Source organism: Pteropus alecto, unplaced genomic scaffold (genome assembly GCF_000325575.1).
Source record: "Pteropus alecto unplaced genomic scaffold, ASM32557v1 scaffold88, whole genome shotgun sequence".
Lineage (NCBI taxonomy): Eukaryota > Metazoa > Chordata > Mammalia > Chiroptera > Pteropodidae > Pteropus > Pteropus alecto.
Genome location: NW_006494611.1, coordinates 12,410,385 through 12,420,767, shown reverse-complemented (window position 1 = coordinate 12,420,767; position 10,383 = coordinate 12,410,385). Strand labels below are relative to the sequence as shown.

Below are 10,383 nucleotides of genomic sequence, written 5' to 3'. Positions count from 1 at the left end.
TGAGGGAAACACTCTTCATGTTTTTAAGGGACTGTAGGCTCTATTTGTCTTATTAAGGCATCCCAAAATATTATGTCATCCTAGAAACCACGATTTCCAAGAAGTATTGAGAAATATACACTGAAAGGATTGTTTGGGTATATGCTGTAGCATTAGCAATTAGTACATTTAGGAAGGCTCATGTTTTCAGATATTCTTCCCACTGAGGTGCTAAGTGAAAGCAGTCTTTGTATTACAGAGGCTCCAAAGCCCTCCCTTATTCACGAATCAATCACTCTAGTATAGCCCACTGGGTGTCATTAACTGGTTCAAAGACAACTAATTTAATTTTACCATCTCGAAGGATGTTTGTCAAAGGATTTAACATAGTTATTGCTAGGTAATGGGGCTGTAGATGCCTAAGCTTTTGGGAGGCCCTCTTCTGAGTAGTGTGTCCAGTGGAAGCCATTCCTGTATGACTGTCTCCACGACTTTGGAAGAGTTGCCCATGTATCTGGGTAAGTACTCTGATTATGGACACTAAGTCAAACATTTTAGTAGACTTCTCAGAATAAAATTATGTCTATCATGAAATCCTTTGGAGATGGTCAAACAAGGTTCCATCCACTCAAAATGTTGCCACTATAAATTTTCTAAAAGTCTAGGTGTTGTGAAGACAAGCACTTGGCGATGAGTGGGAGAGGGCACAAAGCAAAATATTTAAAATAATCATACCTATTTATTTTGAAATTTTACTGACTAGCCGGGAAGAAAAAGTCCATGCTGACATTTTGTTCACCAAAGCACTATTACTGTCAAAATGAGAATTAACCTCAGAATCTGATCCAGAGTATAAAAGAATATCACAAAAGAGATCTAAAATGGCAATACTCTAAACATTTGGGGGATGATACTTTTGTTATTACTAACAAAAGTTTCCACTGATGTACTGAGACACCTTTGAACATTAAAATCTGGTTTCTCCTATCCTAACAAACATCACTGCACTTCCCAAGCAGGCAGCTGTGACTGAGCCTAGTGTCTACTTTAATTCAAGAGCCTATTCTAGGACACAGAGAATATCTGAACAAGGCTGTGGACAAGAAGTGTACCACACAGGCTGCATTACCTACCCTAACACCCATGCTCTTATTCAGCCTCAGTAACAGAACTCAAATTTTCAGCTGGGTGTACTGTCATCTAGCTGAATGACTTTCTCAGCCTCCTTTTCAATTACACATAGTTATGTGACTAAGTTTTAGCCAATGAAATATAAGAGGAAACATTGAGACCAACAGAAAGTCTCCTTTAAAATGGTAGGGGGAGAAATATGCCGAAGGCCATGCAAACAGTAAGTAGTAGAGCTGGGATTCAAATTCATCACTCTCTGATTCCACTGTACCCTAAGGGCCTAGTGAAATCTTGTGAACCATCTAGAGCAGGGTTTGGCAGGCTTAGGCCTGAAAGCTAAGATTAAATGGTTGAAAACAAACCTAAAGAAGAATATTTTGTGGCAATTTCAGGCTCCATAAATAGTTTCATTGGACTACAACCACAGATTCACTTACATATTATCTATGGCTGCTTTTACAATGACAGAGTTGAAGAGCTGTGACAAAGTTCCTATAGCCTACAAGGCCCAAAATATTTATTATCTGGTCCTTAACAAAAAATATTACTGATCCCTGAGCTAGAGAAAGGGAAGGGATTTGGTGCAAATAGGTTGTGTCGCTGGATAGGGATATTGTAACTCTAGTGGCCATTCTAGACGTCCAAGTGGGCCAGGAGATGAAGTGTCACACTGCCTAACAAATATCGGTTGCTTATAAATATTTGTTCACTTCACAAAAGAAGATATAAATATGGCCAAAAAGCACATAAAAAAATCCTCAGCATCAGTAGTCATCAAAGAAATAAAAATTAAAACCACAATGAGATACTACTACACACCTACTAGAATGGCTACATAGTATTGGCGAGAATGTGAAGCAACAGGAACTCATACATTGCTGGTAAAAATGTAAAATAGTATATCCACTCTGGGAAAACAGTTTGGCAGTTTCTTATATAGTTAAGCATCCACTTACTGTAGACCCACTTATTCCTCTCCTAAGTATTTACCCAAGAGAAATGAAAACATGTACAAGCAAAGGCCAGGCAAAAACTGCAAACAACCCAAATGTCCATCAATAGGTGAATGGACAAATTGTGGTGTATCCATATAATGGAATAGTACTAAGCAATAAAAATGGACAAACTGCTGATACATAAACATGGATGGACTTTAAAAACATGATGCTGAATGAAAACAAACAGACCCAAATGAGAACATACTGTAAAATTTTTGTTTAAAATTCTGAGAAAGACAAGTTTATTCCACAATATATATCCTTGTCTCATGAGTGTTACTCTCAATGGCTGCGTGGGCCAAGGGACTTGGGTGAGGGGAGGACAGAGTGGAAGGGGCACAAGGAAATCTTTTAGGCTAAAGAAAATGTTCTATATCTTGATCACAGCGGTGGTTACACTCGGTATGTATATATTTGTCTAAATTTATTTAATGTGTACATTTTATTGTAGGCAAATTATACCTTAATAAATTTAATTTTTTAAAAAAGGGGGCCTACTTCTTCAGGACCCAATAATGGGGAGGGCACTGATGCTGACTATGGCTGTGAATTCATACAGCCATAAGAAATCCACATAAGACGAGAGTACAGAGATAAAAAGGTTACCCACCAAAGATTTTTCTGAGCCTACAAAGAAGTAGCCTCAAAGTTCTCTTTGTAGGCTCCTTGCCATAGGGCCTATGTATCATGGAAGGCTAAAATTTTACCCTGTATCCAGGGTTACAAAGTTCCTCGAAATGAGGCCTTTAATACTTAGACCCCTGGATTTTTTTTAAACCAAATAAAAAGTACTAATATCCTCTTATTCAATTAATCTGAAGGCACTTATCAGCAAGTTGCCCACTTTGATTCAAGCTTAGCTAACAATTCTTTTAAATGTTCTGTTGAACATAAAATAGCAGAGACTGCAAAAGAAGCACATTTACCAGTTCTAAAAATAAAGTCAGTTGGTTTGATGTAAGTCCCATAGGTAACTGGATGTAATCAATTGGAAATCATGATATCATTGCAGGCAGTTTAGTTTAGTCTCAGCTAAGCCAGAGTGGTAATCCTTCCTCATAAAAAACACACAAGCTGCTTGGAAGTAAAAGAGTAACATTCCAGCCAATCTGACACTTTGGAACAAAGTTCAATAAAATCGGCATTTGAATTTCCCTTTTGGGTAAAATGTGGACAATGGAGAATGTTATGCCTGGCCACTGAAAGTATGCAGAGATGGAGGCAAAATGGTCTTATCTGGGGTTGGCCAGATGGAGCAGATAGTGCCTGAGGAGTAACAGAAAAGTTTCTCTGAGGCTCCTCTTGCAGGAAGCCTGGAGCAACACTGGGGAGATAAGGATTGTGAAGGCAGCCACCGATTTATAATAGTAATCTCTATTTGAAAGCCTTTACAGAGTGGAGAGAGGAAAGGCCACTTTATTTTGCCTCTCAATTGGGTTAGAATTAAAAAAAACCAACAACTTTTAATACCAGCTTCAAATACAACCAAGATAAATCTCTGAAATTATAATAAAATATGATAACTCTAGTCCTAAGACTTTCTAGTCCTAAGAAAGGTATTTGGGATAATGGGAAACAATAGAGAAACTGATGTCTGATATGGGTTCTCTGAGCCAACTGGGCAATTCCAGGATAAAGGTTGGAACCCTGATCAGCAGTAGGAAAGGGAAAATGAGGCTTAATTTAAGGCCTCTCAGGAGACTCACAGAACTGCAGAAAAGAATGGAATTTATAAAGCTATAAACTGAATCTATTCAGTCTAGAATTCAACTGAGTGAGGGTTTCAGGTACTGTGACAAGTCTTCAAAAGACACAAAGAATGAATAATTAGTTCATAAACGAAAGAGCTTATGAAGACCCCTGACAATAAAAACTAGCGCCAAAGCAGTAATCCCAAACTGGTGTCAAAGAGAATTTCAAAGGAGAAAGTGCAAAGCTTATAAGAAGCCAAGTAAGTCTGCAGAATATTGCAAATTTTGGAAGCAGTGTAGCAATGAGAGCACAGGCTTCGATTTGCAAAGTGAAACAAAATTGGGTTCTAACCCAAACTCCATTATTTAGCAGCTGTATAACTGGGCAAGTTACTTACTCTCTTTGAACCTTGATTTCCTTTTCTGTAAAGGGGAAATAATATCTACCGCATAAAGTTGTTATAAAAATTAAATGTATTAATGAGGAAAAAGAACTTAGCATTGTGCCTGGTACACATTAAATGCTCGATGAACAATATCTATTAGTATTCATAGCTAGAATCTCATAGGCTGGGAAAGGAGCAATACTATACCACTGCCATGAATATTAGTGCCATCATGGATGTTATTTGAAGAATAATGAAACATCACATTAGGAATTAATGATAAATGGTATTTGGGTTCATTAGTGCCTTCATTCACTTAGCCATCTTTTTGATCATTCATTTTCCTTTATTCAATAAATATTTTTCTAGTGCCTTTTATGTATCAGGCAGTGTCAGCCACTGGTCGGTTACATGTAAGCTGCACACTTGATTCAGGTTGCAGAAGGTCCATATTTTGAGAACGATTGCTATAGAGACGAAACAGACTTTATTAACTACCCCCCAATTCTCAATTTCTTCTCATGGACAACTGATTTTTAACTACTCTATAATCTCTTTTGAGTCTAGAGGTATTCAATAATTTCATTTATAATGATAGTCACCCCTACATTATTTTTAACACCTGATTTATCACGAACTTCACTATTCATTCTTTCCATTCTCACTCCCCTACCATTTTGTTTTTCTGTTACACAGTAATTTATTTCACCAACTCCAAACAGCTGAAATTTCTTCTATTAGCAGCCAATTTATTCATGTTCCTTTAACCTTATTTATTTGAATTGGAAAAAATTAAAGTATTTTTTTTAAAATGCTGACAAGTGCATGACTTTTTAACAAACTTATTAGATCATGAGCTTTTTAAATGTGTGGTATATTTTATGTCAAAATTAATTTGTAGAACATAATTATCTATTTTTATATTATTTTCTCCATAATCTCCCCCTGCTTTCAGTGTTCACCGATCTGATCAAAGGATTGTTAGACGGCAATAAAGGCATTGCAGTGGATTCTGTTTTTGCCTATTTTAGCATCCATTTCCCTCTTTCTCCTTACAGAAACTTGATTTCTTGTATGCTCCTCCCCGACAAACCACTGGAAGACTTTCAACTACAGAAATGAGACTTAGAGATCTAAGAGTAATCCATTCTCTTTGCCAGTGCTTGGTTCAGAAATGGGCATAGACTATTATGTTGTTTAGGGATAAGATGTTTCTGTTGATTTTCCCAAACATTTTTCTGATGATACCTCACATGTTGGCTTTTCTGGCCATAGCAGAACACTTAGCTGGTTATCACCAAAGAACAGTCCATGACTCTTTAATAACTCCTATCCCCCTTCCTGTGTCTAACTGAAAGTACAGATCTCAACAAACATACTATAAATATTGTTGGGATAATTTCTTTAGTTACATTATCTTACACTCACCCACCCCAAAACTTGAACACTTTTCTGCCCATTCACAGTTTCAAAATAGCTTTCAGTTGTAGTTTATTTTCATCATTCATAACTCAGACATGTTTAATACTACTGGTATTAGTATTAGTACTGGTATCTGGAACGATGGCATGCTTAGTCACCTCCGGAATACTCATGATAAAAATTTAATAAAGATATCAAATAATATTTTTTTCAACTTTTGTTAAAATGAAAGCCTCTATATATTAAAGAATTCTATACTTTGGCCAGTTTATTTTTTATTTTTTTCCCCCCTCTTTAATACCCTCGCCCCTACTTCTACCCCTGACCTATGGATGTTGCTCATCCGTCGCCCCTTAAGAACTGGATCTCTGAAGGCTGGGTGTCTCCTCCCATGTGCTCGCAGTGCGCCCTCAAGGTGGGGGAGGGGGCGGCAAGTGGGTGTGGGGGGGCTGGCGCATCCGGGGTATGGTCCAGTGCTCCACTTTGGGCGCAAATCCAGGACCTTTTGCTTGTAAAGCAGATGTGCTAACCACTACACTATGGAGCCACCCCTTTGGCCAGTCTAAAAAATAAAACCAGTTCAATTTGTTAAAAAATCCATATGACAGTATTTCAATTTTCACTATACTTCTTCAAGGAACAAAATATATTCTACACTTGATGATAATCAACAATAGTGAGCAGAAAAGATGTTGGGAAAGAACTGCTGTTTTATAACAGTGCATTTCTGAATGTGAAAATTATTAGCAAAGTATTTTTGCACTGTTGATACCATTTTATGTCAAATTCAAGTCAAACACAATTTTTTTAAATGTTTTATTTGTAATATGAAATGAAGATTTGTTTAATTCATTCAGCAAATATTTACTGAGCATTTACTACATGCCACACATTGTTCTGGGTATTGAGACTGAGAGGTGAAAGGGAGACATGGTTCCTACTTTTCTATTACCAAAAAGCTTATGTTTTATTTTGAATCATTTACATTAAAAAATACATAAACCAACCATAAAATGTTATAAAGTCACAGATGTCACACAGTCAAGGATGAAAAGGAACTTAGAGATCACCTACTACATGTCATCAATTCCAAGATGCACATTATTTTACATTTTGACATCTCTGAAATCAGCCACATCTTACAGTGTGGTCATACCAGGCAGCAACAGAGATGGGGTTGTCACTGCCTCCATATGTGCATCAAAATTTATAGAATGAGTGCCAGGGGGCCAGAAGAAAATGGGAAAACAATGGTGAAGGCAACTTTTTAAAGATTCTTGATGATTCAAAAATCAATAAAATATAATAGTTAAAAGTGTTCATTTCTCACGGGAGAGGAAAATGAAATTCAGAGAGGTTAAATGACTTGCTCTAATTCACAAAGCAGGGCCGTAGGACTAGAGTCCAGGTCTGAGTTCCATTCTCATGCTTCTTCTACTAAAATCTTCAGTTATATGGAAGGAAAGGCTATAGAACGTGGCTCTAGTTTTGGGACCATGAGAAAGAAACTTAATCCCCCTTTGCCTCAGTTTCTCCATCTGTAAAACAGTGATTTTAATAGACTTAATTCGTGAGGTTACTCTAAGTATTGATATAATGTATGTATAGGACTTAACACAGTTTGCATTATGGTAAATGCTCCATAAAAACAACTATTTGAAATCAAACTTTACATTTGGTAGAAAATAATTTAAAGTGGTCATCAATTATCCCACAAAAATTGCTCAGTATATGAAACCCACATCTAGTTATTTGACTAAAATACTGGAAAACTAAAAAGACAGGTAAAATGTTTGAACTGATTAATAAAAACTTCCACCTTAACAATGTTTTATCCAGGTCCATATGGCATTGTGCCAAGAACCCAGTAGACCTACCTGCAAGAAAACACACAAAAAGTCAGCACCGAGGCCATTTATGACCATCAAATCACTAAGTACTCTTCTGTGTACAAATGCTCTTGTAAATACAATCTCAAATAACGCATCAAAAGGAAAAAAAATTTAAAATGTGTAAATGGATAATTGTTGCTTTTTAAAAAATGCTATTATAAGATATAGTATTTTTACTATATACTGGTAGTACAAGAACCACAAGTTTTGGAGGTTAAAATGTATCACAAGGAGACATGACTTGGCCAGAAGAGCTAGAGTAATAACTGTTTGTGATTGAGACATTACTTTATATATTGTAAAGCATGTTCTCATCCATTATCAACTCTTTGCTTTGCATATTGTATGCACTTGTATAAGCAAATCCCAGGTGATTTCTAATGTCATTTTATAGAATGCTCTGAGGGGGTAAATGTCTACATTTTTTCTTTTTTTTAGCCTGTCTAGGTCAGCTCTTCTAATTTTGAGAGTTTAAGTGAAAATCTAAATTATAACATACTCTATTATGCAGGGTCAACCTGCTTTAAATATTAGTTTCCATACTTTTGTTCCTATAAAAAAGAAACATCTATATGTGTATTTTATATCACACTTAAAAAGTAACTTTAACTACTAGGAAATGTTAATGAACCAACTCACAATTGTTTGTTTCACCAGATGACAAAACCTATAGGACATCCTGCAGTGAAAAAAACTAATTCAAATTAATATATCTATATCTAGAATTATTGTCTTTTCTGAAACTGCTAGCAATTAAAGCCTTATCATGAGGTACAATTCTGGTGTCTTCAAGTTTCATTGTGATGACTGCACAGTAGCAAAGTTCAACAATTCCTTGAGTGTTTTAAATATTAGCCTATTTTCTCATACCAGTTTTTTAAAAAGAATACTTTCGGTAAAATCTCCCCATTATCCTATACAAATTTAAACCTTAAAAGAAAACCCGCCCCATAACGCAACATGAGCTTTCCCTGTTCATTCTGAAACTTAAAACTAACATTATCAGCTTGTGATTAAAAATAAAAAATCACATACTGAGCTATACAAACCCTAGATATTTTGCAGGATTAAAGTCTATGAGTATGGTTGAGTCGGCTGGGAAGAGCCCTGTGGAGCATCTCAGCTAAAATACAGGGACAAGGCTCCAATTGGGCGGCGGCTCCAACAGCTTAGTGGGGCGTCCCCAGATCTTCCACCGCCCCGTAATCCCCAGCGCACCGCAACTCTCTCGGTCCTAACTGCCCGCCCGCCACTACCTCCCAAGCCAGCCACCGTACTGCCCGACCTGCTCCAGGGCTGAGGGAAGAACGGTGTAAAAACCTGGCATACAAAGAAGGTACAGGTAGGAAGCGAAGTCCTACCCTTCCAAGAGAAGCGATTCCTCTAGAAAAACTTGGCGGCAAGTTGACAAGAAGCGCGGAAGTCCAATTCCTAGGACGGTTTGGGGCACCTTGCCGCCCAGCAAGCTCATCTTTTATCCTTTGGACAGGCCTCCTTGAAACCCTAAACTCGGGAATTTCCGGGCAATTCTTGACTCCATTGCTGTCCCTCACTGACGGCAGCCATGATAATTGCATCCGGGTGTTCGAGGAGCCGAAGCTGGATCCTCCCGGAAGTGACGGGACCGCGGAGGGATCTGCGATCGGCTGAGGGAAGTGAAGGGACTCCCGGAAGCAGGGCCGGTAGGGACGCTGGCGGTGGTTAAGGTTTTGGACCTTATGACAACCAGCTCGTTATAATACGCGTCAGGCATTGTGCTTAACACCAGCATTGCCATGCCATTTAATCCTTTCTTCACAACAAACCTAGGAGAGATAAATAGTATCATTTCCATTTTATATAAGGAGAAACAGGCTAAGAGAGAGCCATTGATTTGTCCAAAATCATAGAGCTAGTATTTGGTGGAGCTGGTCTAACCCCGTCAGTTTGGCTGCAGGACCTGTGCTTTCACCCTCTTGCGTGGTGCTTCCATTTGGAAAAGTCCAAACCTGGTGCTTGGCATTCTGGTAAGCCACTTCTACAAGGGCTGTTAATCTTCAGCTCAGCATCCTGTTGCCCAGGGAGTGGGACCAGGTCACAGCCACGGTGCTCTTTACGCTGGACACAAGACCAAACTGTTTGCCTGAGTCACCTTCCCCAACACGATGTCCTGAAATTTCTCTTGGTCTCCTTGACTTTGCACATGCACGGTTCTTTCTCGCTGCCATCGCAGCACAGGTTAACCGGGGAAACTGGCACTGGTTTTTGTTGGGCTCTGGTAAACAGTTTTAAATTCCTGTCAGACACTTGTAATTTGAGGATTGTTCAGACAACTCGAAGCCTGTCACCATCACAAAATAGTCTTTGGCCTTAAGTAAGAACTGACAACTATTATCTTGGACTTGTCTACCAAATCGATAGTTTCTACTGGTTTTCATTTCTTTATAATATGATGACAACCAATCCTTTGATCTTATGTCTACATTAACAAGTCCTCAACGTTTGAAGGCTACTAAGGTCATAGTTTTGTAAAAACATTATGCACACAAAAAAGGTACTAACAAATACATCAAAATTAACTGATAATAGTTAAAGAGCGGCCATTTAGTCATTTTATCCTACCTTATATTTTACATATCTGCTGTAATATCTTTTTAATATAGAAAAATAAATTGGCCGTGATAAAACATTCTTAATTGCCTGCCATCATAATGAAGACAAAGACATGTTGTCACATTTTGACAAATGACAGCCCTTGATAGAATTAACAGAGAAATCCTGTTGTTTGGAAAAGCATTGGATTTTTTTTGTAGCTAGTATCAAAAAACAATTTTGGGTCAGCAATCTTCACAAGAAGTAAGTAGAAATGTTTTGATGTATTTCATTCACTTTTATATAGAAATGT

At 37.7% G+C, this 10,383-nt stretch overlaps 1 long non-coding RNA gene across 1 annotated transcript; it reads right to left on the bottom strand.

Moving 5' to 3' along the window:
• Positions 1–6,541: 6,541 nt before the first annotated feature.
• On the bottom strand, positions 6,542–9,354 carry LOC112474119. The gene is made up of 2 exons (XR_003044293.1): positions 8,861–9,354; positions 6,542–7,145 (listed from the first exon to the last, which is right to left on the bottom strand). It is a non-coding gene; the product is annotated as an uncharacterized LOC112474119 (long non-coding RNA).
• Positions 9,355–10,383: the final 1,029 nt, after the last annotated feature.